This window comes from Nerophis ophidion, unplaced genomic scaffold, assembly GCF_033978795.1.
Source record: "Nerophis ophidion isolate RoL-2023_Sa unplaced genomic scaffold, RoL_Noph_v1.0 HiC_scaffold_35, whole genome shotgun sequence".
NCBI classification, from domain to species: Eukaryota; Metazoa; Chordata; class Actinopteri; order Syngnathiformes; family Syngnathidae; genus Nerophis; species Nerophis ophidion.
Window position 1 is genome coordinate 608,156 of NW_026906957.1, and position 14,422 is coordinate 622,577.

Below are 14,422 nucleotides of genomic sequence, written 5' to 3' on the forward strand. Positions count from 1 at the left end.
ATACATATTTAGTGTATAAATATTAAATACATGATTAGAGTATTAATATTAAATACATGATTAGTGTATAAATATTAAATACATTTTTAGTGTATTAATATTAAATACATGTTTAGTGTATTAATATTAAATACATGTTTAGTGTATAAATAATAACTAAATGTTTAGTGTATGAATATTAAATACACGTTTAGTGTATAAATATTAAATACATGTTTAGTGTAATAATATTAAATATATGTTTAGTTTATTAAAATTAAATACATGTTTTTGTATTAATATTAAATATATGTTAAGTGTATAAATCTCAAATAAATGTTTAGTGTATTAATATTAAATTCATTTTTAGTGTATAAATGTTAAATATATGTTTATTGTATAAATATTAAATATATGTTTAGTTTATTAAAATTAAATACATGTTTTTGTATTAATATTAAATACATGTTTAGTGTATAAATATTAAATACATGTTTAGTGTTTTAATATTAAATACATGTTTAGTGTATGAATATTAAATACATGTTTAGTGTATGAATATTAAATACATGTTTAGTGTATGCATATTAAATATATGTTTAGTTTATTCAACTTAAATACATGTTTTTGTATTAATATTAAATACATGTTTAGTGTATGAATATTAAATTCACATTTAGTGTATGAATATTAAATACATGATTAGTGTATTAATATTAAATACATGATTAGTGTATAACTATTAAATACATGTTTAGTGTATTAATATTAAATACATGTTTAGTGTATAAATATAAGTGTATGAGAAACCAAACTTATGTAAAAAAAAAATAAAAAAAACAAAAAAAAAAGGAAAAAGAGAGAGAGAGAGACGGAGAGTACCGGGCATATTAAGAGGGAACATGCGCCCTCCTGTGGACTTCTGCGGCAACTGCACACATAAAGTAATTCATTATTTCCAAGTGTGCCTTATTTAGAGGATAATAAATACATGTTTACTGTATGAATATTAAATATATGATTAGTATATAATTACATATATGTTTGGTATATGATTATTAAATACATGTTCAGTGTATGAATATTAAATACATGTTTAGTGTATGAATATTAAGTACATGTTTAGTGTATGAATATTAAATACATGTTTAGTGTATGAATATTATGTACATGTTTGTGTATAAATATTAAATACATGTTTAGTGTATTAATATTAAATATATGTTTAGTTTATTAAACTTAAATACATGTTTTTGTATTAATATTAAATACATGTTTAGTGTATAAATATTAAATACAGGTTTAGTGGATAAATAATAAATAAATAATTTGTGTATTAATATTAAATACATGTTTAGTGTATAAATATTAAATACATGTTTAGTGTATAAATATTAAATACACGTTTAGTGTATTAATATTAAATATGTGTTTACTTTATTAAAATTAAATAAATGTTTTTGTATTAATATTAAATACATGTTTAGTGTATAAATATTAAATACAGGTTTAGCGTATTAATATTAAATACATGTTTAATGTATGAATAATAACTACAGGTTTAGTGTATACATATTAAATACATCTTTAGTGTATAAATGTTAAATACATGTTTAGTTTATGAATACTAAATACATGTTTAGTGTATTAATATTAAATACATGTTTAGTGTATTAATATTAAATACACTTTTAGTGTATAAATAGTAAATACACGTTTAGTATAACAATATTAAATACATGTTTAGTGTATTAATATTAAATATATGTTTAGTTTATTAAAATTAAATACATGTTTATTGAATGAATATTAAATACATGTTTAGTGTATGAATATTTAATACATGTTTAGTGTATTAATATTAAATATGTGTTTAGTTTATTAAAATTAAATACTTGTTTTTGTATTAATATTAAATACATGTTTAGTGTATGAATATTATATATATGTTTAGTTTATTAAAATTAAATACATGTTTTTGTATTAATATTAAATACATGTTTAGTGTATAAATATGAAATACATGTTTAGTGTATTAATATTAAATACATGTTTAGTGTATAAATATAAGTGTATGAGAAACCAAACTTATGTAAAAAAAAATAAAAGAAACAAAAAAAAGGAAAAAGAGAGATAGAGAGACGGAGAGGACCGGACTTATTAAGAGGGAACGTGCGCCCTCCTGTGGATTTCTTCCGCAACTGCACGCATAAAGAAATTCATTATTTCCAAGTGTGCCTTATTTAGAGGATAATAAATACATACTTACTGTATGAATATTAAATATATGATTAGTATATGATTACATATACGTTTAGTATATGATTATAAAATACATGTTCAGTGTATTGATATTAAATACATGTTTAGTGTATGAATATTAAATACATATTTAGTGTATAAATATTAAATACATGTTTAGTGTATAAATATTAAATAAATGTTTAGTGTATGAATATTAAATACATGTTTAGTGTATAAATATTAAATACATGTTTAATGTATGAATATTAAATACATGTTTAGTGTATGAATATTAAATACATGTTTAATGTATGAATATTAAATACATGTTTAGTGTATAAATATTAAATACATGTTTCGTGTATAAATATTAAATACATGTTTAGTGTATAAATATTAAATACATGTTTAGTGTATGAATATTAAATACATGTTTAGTGTATAAATGTTAAATATATGTTTAGTTTATGAATATTAAATACATGTTTAGTTTATGAATATCAAATACATGTTTAGTGGATATATAATAAATACATATTTAGTGTATTAATATTAAATACGTGTTTAGTGTATAAATATTAAATACATGTTTAGTGTATGAATATTAAATACACGTTTAGTTTATGAATATTAAATACATGTTTAGTTTATGAATATCAAATACATGTTTAGTGGATATATAATAAATACATATTTAGTGTATTAATATTAAATATGTGTTTAGTGTATAAATATTAAATACATGTTTAGTGTATGAATATTAAATACACGTTTAGTTTATGAATATTAAATACATGTTTAGTTTGTGAATATCAAATACATGTTTAGTGGATATATAATAAATACATATTTAGTGTATAAATTATAACTACATGTTTAGTGTATGAATATTAAATACATGTTTAGTGTATAAATGTTAAATATATGTTTAGTTTATGAATATTAAACACATGTTTAGTGTATAAATATTAAATACATGTTTAGTGTATTAATATTAAATAAATGTTTAGTGTATGAATATTAAATACATGTTTAGTGTATAAATATTAAATACATGTTTAGTGTATTAATATTAAATACATGTTTAGTGTATTAATATTTAATACACTTTTAGTGTATAAAAATTAAATACACATTTAGTGTAAAAATATTAAATACATGTTTAGTGTATTAATATTAAATATATGATTCGTTTATTAAAATTAAATACATGTTTTTGTATTAATATTAAATACATATTAAGTGTAAGAATAATAACTACATGTTTATTGAATGAATATTAAATAAATGTTTAGTGTATGAATATTTAATACATGTTTAGTGTATTAATATTAAATATATGTTTAGTTTATTAAAATTAAATACATGTTTTTGTATTAATATTAAATACATGTTTAGTGTATAAATATTAAATACATGTTTAGTGTATGAATATTAAATGTATATTTAGTGTATAATATTAAATACATGTTTAGTGTATGAATATACAATACATGTTTACTGTATAAATATTAAATACATGTTTAGTGTATTAATATTAAATATATGTTTAGTTTATTAAACTTAAATACATGTTTTGTATTAATATTAAATACATGTTTAGTGTATGAATATTAAATACACGTTTAGTGTATGAATATTAAATACATGTTTAGTTTATGAATATTAAATACATGTTTAGTGGATTTATAATAAATAAATATTTAGTGTATTAATATTAAATACATGTTTAGTGTATAAATATTAAATACATGTTTAGTGTATTAATATTAAATACATGTTTAGTGTATAAATAATAACTACATGTTTAGTGTATGAATATTAAATACATATTTAGTGTATAAATGTTAAATACATGTTTAGTTTATGAATATTAAATACATGTTTAGTGTATAAATAATAACTACATGTTTAGTTAATGAATATTAAATACATGTTTAGTGTATAAATGTTAAATACATGTTTAGTTTATGAATATTAAATACATGTTTAGTGTATAAATATGAAATACATGTTTAGTGTATTAATATTAAATACATGTTTAGTGTATGAATATTAAATACATGTTTAGTGTATTAATATTAAATACATGTTTAGTGTATTAATATTAAATACATGTTTAGTGTATTAATATTAAATACACTTTTAGTGTATAAATATTAAATACACGTTTAGTTTAAAAATATTAAATACATGTTTAGTGTATTAATATTAAATTAATTTTTAGTTTATTAAAATTAAATACATGTTTTTGTACTAATATTAAATACATGTTTAGTGTATAAATATAAGTGTATGAAAAACCAAACTTATGTAAAAAAAAATAAAAGAAATAAAAAAAAGGAAAAAGAGAGAGAGAGAGAGAGACGGAGAGAGACGGAGAGGACCGGACTTATTAAGAGGGAACGTGCGCCCTCCTGTGGAGTTTTGCCGCAACTGCACACATAAAGAAATTCATTATTTCCAAGTGTGCCTTATTTAGAGGATAATAAATACATGTTTACTGTATGAATATTAAATAAATGATTAGTATATAATTACATATATGTTTGGTATATATTATTAAATACATGTTCAGTGTAGTAATATTAAATACATGTTTAGTGTATGAATATTAAATACATATTTAGTGTATGAATATTAAATACATGTTTAGTGTATAAATATTAAATACATGTTTAGTGTATGAATATTAAATACATGTTTAGTGTATGAATATTAAATACATGTTTAATGTATAAATATTAAATACACGTTTAGTTTAAAAATATTAAATACATGTTTAGTGTATTAATATTAAATTAATGTTTAGTTTATTAAAATTAAATACATGTTTTTGTACTAATATTAAATACATGTTTAGTGTATGAATATTAAATACATTTTTAATGTATGAATATTAAATACATATTTAGTGTATAAATATTAAATACATGTTAAGTGTATAAATATTAAATACATATTTAGTGTATAAATATTAAATACATGATTAGTGTATTAATATTAAATACACGATTAGTGTATAAATATTAAATACATGTTTAGTGTATTAATATTAAATACATGTTTAGTGTATTAATATTAAATACATGTTTAGTGTATAAATAATAACTAAATGTTTAGTGTATGAATATTAAATACATGTTCAGTGTATAAATATTAAATACATGTGTAGTGTAATAACATTAAATATATGTTTAGTTTATTAAAATTAAATACATGTTTTTGTATTAATATTAAATACATGTTTAGTGTATAAATATTAAATACATGTTTAGTGTATTAATATTAAATACATTTTTAGTGTATGAACATTAAATACATGTTTAGTGTATGAATATTAAATACATGTTTAGTGTATGAATATTCAATACATGTTTACTGTATAAATATTAAATACATGTTTAGTGTATTAATATTAAATACATGTTTAGTGTATTAATATTAAATACATGTTTAGTGTATAAATAATAACTACATGTTTAGTGTATGAATATTAAATACATGTTTAGTTTATGAATATTAAATACATGTTTAGTGTATTAATATTAAATATATATTTAGTTTATTACAATTAAATACATGTTTTTGTATTAATATTAAATAGATGTTTAGTGTATGAATATTAAATGCATGTTTAGTGTATGAATATTAAATACATGTTTAGTGTAAAATATTAAATACATGTTTAGTGTATTAATATTAAATACATGTTTAGTGTATTAATATTAAATATATGTTTAGTTTATGAATATTAAATACATGTTTAGTGGATATATAATAAATACATATTTAGTGTATTAATATTAAATACATGTTTAGTGTATAAATATTAAATACATGTTTAGTGTATGAATAATAACTACATGTTTAGTGTATTAATATTAAACACATGTTTAGTGTATGAATATTAAATACACTTTTAGTGTATGAATATTAAATACACGTTTAGTGTAAACATATTAAATACATGTTTAGTGTATTAATATTAAATATGTATTTAGTTTATTAAAATTAAATACATGTTTTTGTATTAATATTAAATACATGTTTAGTGTATAAATATTTAATACATGTTTAATGTATTAATATTAAATACATGTTTAGTGTATAAATAATAACTACATGTTTAGTGTATGAATATTAAATACATGTTTAGTGTATAAATATTAAATACATGTTTAGTGTATTAATATTAAATTTATGTTTAGTTTATTAAAATTAAATACATGTTTTTGTATTAATATTAAATACATATTAAGTGTAAGAATAATAACTACATATTTATTGAATGAATATTAAATACATGTTTAGTGTATAAATATTTAATACATGTTTACTGTATTAATATTAAATACATGTTTAGTGTATGAATAATATCTACATGTTTAGTGTATGAATATTAAATACATGCTTAGTGTATAAATATTAAATACATGTTTAGTGTATTAATATTAAATATATGTTTAGTTTATTAAAAATTAAATACATGTTTATTGTATGAATATTAAATACATGTTTAGTGTATAAATGTTAAATACATGTTTAGTTTATGAATATTAAATACATGTTTAGTGTATTAATATTAAATATTTATTTAGTTTATTAAAATTAAATACATGTTTTTGTATTAATATTAAATACATGTTTAGTGTATTAATATTAAATACATGTTTACTGTATTAATATTAAATACATGTTTAGTGTATAAATAATAACTACATGTTTAGTGTATGAATATTAAATAGATGTTTAGTGTATAAATATTAAACACATGTTTAGTGTATTAATATTAAATATATGTTTAGTTTATTAAAATTAAATACATGTTTTTGTATAAATATTAAATACATGTTTAGTGTATGAATATTAAATACATGTTTAGTGTATGAATATTAAATACATGTTTAGTGTATGAATATTAAATACATGTTTAATGTATGAATATTAAATACATGTTTAGTGTATAAATATTAAATACACGTTTTGTGTACGAATATTAAATACATGTTTAGTGTATAAATATTAAATACATGTTTAATGTATGAATATTAAATACATATTTAGTGTATGAATATTAAATACATTTTAATGTATGAATATTAAATACATGTTTAGTGTATAAATATTAAATACATGTTTCGTGTATAAATATTAAATACATGTTAAGTGTATGAATATTAAATACATATTTAGTGTATGAATATTAAATACATGATTAGTGTATTAATATTAAATACATGATTAGTGTATAACTATTAAATACATGTTCAGTGTATAAATATTAAATACATGTTTAGTGTAATAATATTAAATATATGTTTAGTTTATTAAAATTAAATACATGTTTTTGTATTAATATTAAATACATGTTTACTGTATTAATATTAAATACATGTTTAGTGGATAAATAATAACTACATGTTTAGTGTATGAATATTAAATACATGGTTAGTGTATAAATATTAAATACATGTTTAGTGTATTAATATTAAATATATGTTTAGTTTATTAAAATTAAATACATGTTTTTGTATTAATATTAAATACATATTAAGTGTAAGAATAATAACTACATATTTATTGAATGAATATTAAATACATGTTTAGTGTATAAATATTTAATACATGTTTACTGTATTAATATTAAATACATGTTTAGTGTATGAATAATAACTACATGTTTAGTGTAGGAATATTAAATACAAGTTTAGTGTATAAATATTAAATACATGTTTAGTGTATTAATATTAAATATATGTTTAGTTTATTAAAAATTAAATACATGTTTATTGTATAAATATTAAATACATGTTTAGTATATGAATATTAAATACATGTTTAGTGTATTAATATTAAATATATATTTAGTTTATTAAAATTAAATATATGTTTTTGTATTAATATTAAATACATGTTTAGTGTATTAATATTAAATACATGTTTACTGTATTAATATTAAATACATGTTTAGTGTATGAATATTAAATACATGTTTAGTGTATGATTATTAAATACATGTTCAGTGTATTAATATTAAATACATGTTTAGTGTATGAAAATAAATACATGTTTAGTGTATTAATATTAAATACATGTTTGTGTAAAAATATTAAATACATGTTTAGTGTATTAATATTAAATATATGTTTAGTTTATTAAACTTAAATACATGTTTTTGTATTAATATTAAATACATGTTTAGTTTATGAATATTAAATACATGTTTAGTGGATATATAATAAATACATATTTAGTGCATTAATATTAAATACATGTTTAGTGTATAAATATTAAATACATGTTTAGTGTATTAATATTAAATACATGTTTAGTTTATAAATATTAAATACAGGTTTAGTGTATTAATATTAAATACATGTTTAGTGTATGAATAATAACTACATGTTTAGTGTATGAATATTAAATACATGTTTAGTGTATTAATATTAAATGTTTAGTTTATTAAAATTAAATACATGTTTTTGTATTAATATTAAATACATGTTTAGTGTATTAATATTAAAAACATGTTTAGTGTATAAATGTTAAATACATGTTTTTGTATTAATATTAAATACATGTTTAGTGTATAAATATGAAATACATGTTTAGTGTATTAATATTAAATACATGTTTAGTGTATAAATATAAGTGTATGAGAAACCAAACTTATGTAAAAAAAAATAAAAGAAACAAAAAAAAGGAAAAAGAGAGAGAGAGAGACGGAGAGGACCGGACTTATTAAGAGGGAGCGTGCGCCCTCCTGTGGATTTCTTCCGCAACTGCACGCATAAAGAAATTCATTATTTCCAAGTGTGCCTTATTTAGAGGATAATAAATACATGTTTACTGTATGAATATTAAATATATGATTAGTATATAATTACATATATGTTTAGTATATGATTATAAAATACATGTTCAGTGTATTGATATTAAATACATGTTTAGTGTATGAATATTCAATACATATTTAGTGTATAAATATTAAATACATGTTTAGTGTATAAATATTAAATAAATGTTTAGTGTATGAATATTAAATACATGTTTAGTGTATAAATATTAAAAAAAAGGTTTAATGTATGAATATTAAATACATGTTTAGTGTATGAATATTAAATACATGTTTAATGTATGAATATTAAATACATGTTTAGTGTATAAATATTAAATACATGTTTCGTGTATAAATATTAAATACATGTTAAGTGTATGAATATTAAATAAATATTTAGTGTATGAATATTACATACATGATTAGTGTATTAATATTAAATACATGTTTAGTGTATAAATATTAAATACATGTTTAGTGTATGAATATTAAATACATGTTTAATGTATGAATATTAAATACATGTTTAGTGTATAATATTAAATACATGTTTACTGTATGAATATTAAATACATGATTAGTGTATTAATATTAAATACACGTTTAGTGTATAAATTATAACTACATGTTTAGTGTATGAATATTAAATACATGTTTAGTGTATAAATGTTAAATATATGTTTAGTTTATGAATATTAAATACATGTTTAGTGTATAAATGTTAAATATATGTTTAGTGTATAAATTATAACTACATGTTTAGTGTATGAATATTAAATACATGTTTAGTGTATAAATGTTAAATATATGTTTAGTTTATGAATATTAAATACACGTTTAGTTTATGAATATTAAATACATGTTTAGTTTATGAATATCAAATACATGTTTAGTGGATATATAATAAATACATATTTTGTGTATTAATATTAAATACGTGTTTAGTGTATAAATATTAAATACATGTTTAGTGTATAAATTATAACTACATGTTTAGTGTATGAATATTAAATACATGTTTAGTGTATAAATGTTAAATATATGTTTAGTTTATGAATATTAAACACATGTTTAGTGTATAAATATTAAATACATGTTTAGTGTATTAATATTAAATACATGTTTAGTGTATGAATATTAAATACATGTTTAGTGTATAAATATTAAATACATGTTTAGTGTATTAATATTAAATACATGTTTAGTGTATTAATATTTAATACACTTTTAGTGTATAAAAATTAAATACAAATTTAGTGTAAAAATATTAAATACATGTTTAGTGTATTAATATTAAATATATGATTAGTTTATTAAAATTAAATACATGTTTTTGTATTAATATTAAATACATATTAAGTGTAAGAATAATAACTACATGTTTATTGAATGAATATTAAATAAATGTTTAGTGTATGAATATTTAATACATGTTTAGTGTATTAATATTAAATATATGTTTAGTTTATTAAAATTAAATACATGTTTTTGTATTAATATTAAATACATGTTTACTGTATAAATATTAAATACATGTTTAGTGTATTAATATTAAATATATGTTTAGTTTATTAAACTTAAATACATGTTTTGTATTAATATTAAATACATGTTTAGTGTATGAATATTGAATACACGTTTAGTGTATGGATATTAAATACATGTTTAGTTTATGGATATTAAATACATGTTTAGTGGATTTATAATAAATACATATTTAGTGTATTAATATTAAATACATGTTTAGTGTATAAATATTAAATACATGTTTAGTGTATTAATATTAAATACATGTTTAGTGTATAAATAATAACTACATGTTTAGTGTATGAATATTAAATACATGTTTAGTGTATAATGTTTAAATACATGTTTAGTTTATGAATATTAAATACATGTTTAGTGTATAAATAATAATTACATGTTTAGTGTATGAATAATAAATACATGTTTAGTGTATAAATATTAAATACATGTTTAGTGTATTAGTATTAAATACATGTTTAGTGTATTAATATTTAATACACTTTTAGTGTATAAAAATCAAATACACATTTAGTGTAAAAATATTAAATACATGTTTAGTGTATTAATATTAAATACATATTAAGTGTAAGAATAATAACTACATGTTTATTGAATGAATATTAAATAAATGTTTAGTGTATGAATATTTAATACATGTTTAGTGTATTAATATTAAATATATGTTTAGTTTATTAAAATTAAATACATGTTTTTGTATTAATATTAAATACATGTTTAGTGTATAAATATTAAATACATGTTTAGTGTATGAATATACAATACATGTTTACTGTATAAATATTAAATACATGTTTAGTGTATTAATATTAAATATATGTTTAGTTTATTAAACTTAAATACATGTTTTGTATTAATATTAAATACATGTTTAGTGTATGAATATTAAATACACGTTTAGTGTATGAATATTAAATAAATGTTTAGTTTATGAATATTAAATACATGTTTAGTGGATTTATAATAAATACATATTTAGTGTATTAATATTAAATACATGTTTAGTGTATAAATATTAAATACATGTTTAGTGTATTAATATTAAATACATGTTTAGTGTATAAATAATAACTACATGTTTAGTGTATGAATATTAAATACATATTTAGTGTATAAATGTTAAATACATGTTTAGTTTATGAATATTAAATACATGTTTAGTGTATAAATAATAACTACATGTTTAGTGTATGAATATTAAATACATGTTTAGTGTATAAATGTTAAATACATGTTTAGTTTATGAATATTAAATACATGTTTAGTGTATAAATATTAAATACATGTTTAGTGTATTAATATTAAATACATGTTTAGTGTATGAATATTAAATACATGTTTAGTGTATAAATATTAAATACATGTTTAGTGTATTAATATTAAATACATGTTTAGTGTATTAATATTAAATACACTTTTAGTGTATAAATATTAAATACACAATTAGTTTAAAAATATTAAATACATGTTTAGTGTATTAATATTAAATTAATGTTTAGTTTATTAAAATTAAATACATGTTTTTGTACTAATATTAAATACATGTTTAGTGTATAAATATTAAATACATGTTTAGTGTATTAATATTAAATACATGTTTAGTGTATAAATATAAGTGTATGAGAAACCAAACTTATGTAAAAAAAAATAAAAGAAACAAAAAAAAAGGAAAAAGAGAGATAGAGAGACGGAGAGGACCGGACTTATTAAGAGGGAACGTGCGCCCTCCTGTGGACTTCTGCCGCAACTGCACATATAAAGAAATTCATTATTTCCAAGTGTGCCTTATTTAGAGGATAATAAATACATGTTTACTGTATGAATATTAAATATATGATTAGTATATGATTACATATACGTTTGGTATATGATTATTAAATACATGTTCAGTGTATTAATATTAAATACATGTTTAGTGTATGAATATTAAATACATGTTTAGTGTATAAATATTAAATACATGTTTAGTGTATGAATATTAAATACATGTTTAGTGTATAGATATTAAATACATGTTTAGTGTATGAATATTAAATACATGTTTAATGTATGAATATTAAATACATGTTTAGTGTATAAATATTAAATACATGTTTCGTGTACGAATATTAAATATCTGTTTAGTGTATGAATATTAAATACATGTTTAATGTATGAATATTAAATACATGTTTAGTGTATGAATATTAAATACATTTTTAATGTATGAATATTAAATACATATTTAGTGTATACATATTAAATACATGTTAAGTGTATAAATATTAAATACATATTTAGTGTATAAATATTAAATACATGATTAGTGTATTAATATTAAATACACGATTAGTGTATAAATATTAAATACATGTTTAGTGTATTAATATTAAATACATGTTTAGTGTATTAATATTAAATACATGTTTAGTGTATAAATAATAACTAAATGTTTAGTGTATGAATATTAAATACATGTTCAGTGTATGAATATTAAATACATGTTTAGTGTAATAACATTAAATATATGTTTAGTTTATTAAAATTAAATACATGTTTTTGTATTAATATTAAATACATGTTTAGTGTATAAATATTAAATACATGTTTAGTGTATTAATATTAAATACATGTTTAGTGTATGAACATTAAATACATGTTTAGTGTATGAATATTAAATACATGTTTAGTGTATGAATATTCAATACATGTTTACTGTATAAATATTAAATACATGTTTAGTGTATTAATATTAAATACATGTTTAGTGTATTAATATTAAATACATGTTTAGTGTATGAATATTTAATACATGTTTAGTGTATTAATATTAAATATGTGTTTAGTTTATTAAAATTAAATACATGTTTTTATATTAATATTAAATACATGTTTAGTGTATTAATATTAAATATATGTTTAGTTTATTAATATTAAATACATGTTTAGTGTATGAATATTAAATATATGTTTAGTTTATTAAAATTAAATACATGTTTTTGTATTTATATTAAATACATGTTTAGTGTATAAATATTAAATACATGTTTAGTGTATTAATATTAAATACATATTTAGTGTAAAAATATTAAATACATGTTTAGTGTATTGATATTAAATACATGTTTAGTGTATTAATATTAAATATATATTTAGTTTATGAATATTAAATAAAAGTTTAGTGGATATATAATAAATACATATTTAGTGTATTAATATTAAATACATGTTTGGTGTACAAATATTAAATACATGTTTAGTGTATTAATATTAAATACATGTTTAGTGTATGAATAATAACTACATGTTTAGTGTATGAATATTAAATACATGTTTAGTGTATAAATGTTAAATACATGTTTAGTTTATGAATATTAAATACATGTTTAGTGTATTAATATTAAATATGTATTTAGTTTATTAAAATTAAATACATGTTTTTGTATTAATATTAAATACATGTTTAGTGTATTAATATTAAATATATGTTTAGTTTATTAAAATTAAATACATGTTTTTGTATAAATATTAAATACATGTTTAATGTATGAATATTAAATACATGTTTAGTGTATAAATATTAAATACATGTTTAGTGTATTAATATTAAATACATGTTTAGTGTATGAATATTAAATACATGTTTAGTGTAAAAATATTAAATACATGTTTAGTGTATTAATATTAAATACATGTTTAGTGTATGAATAATAACTACATGTTTGTGTATGAATATTAAATTCATGTTTAGTGTATAAATGTTAAATATATGTTTAGTGTATAAATATTAAATATATGTTTATTTTATTAAAATTAAAAACATGTTTAGTGTAT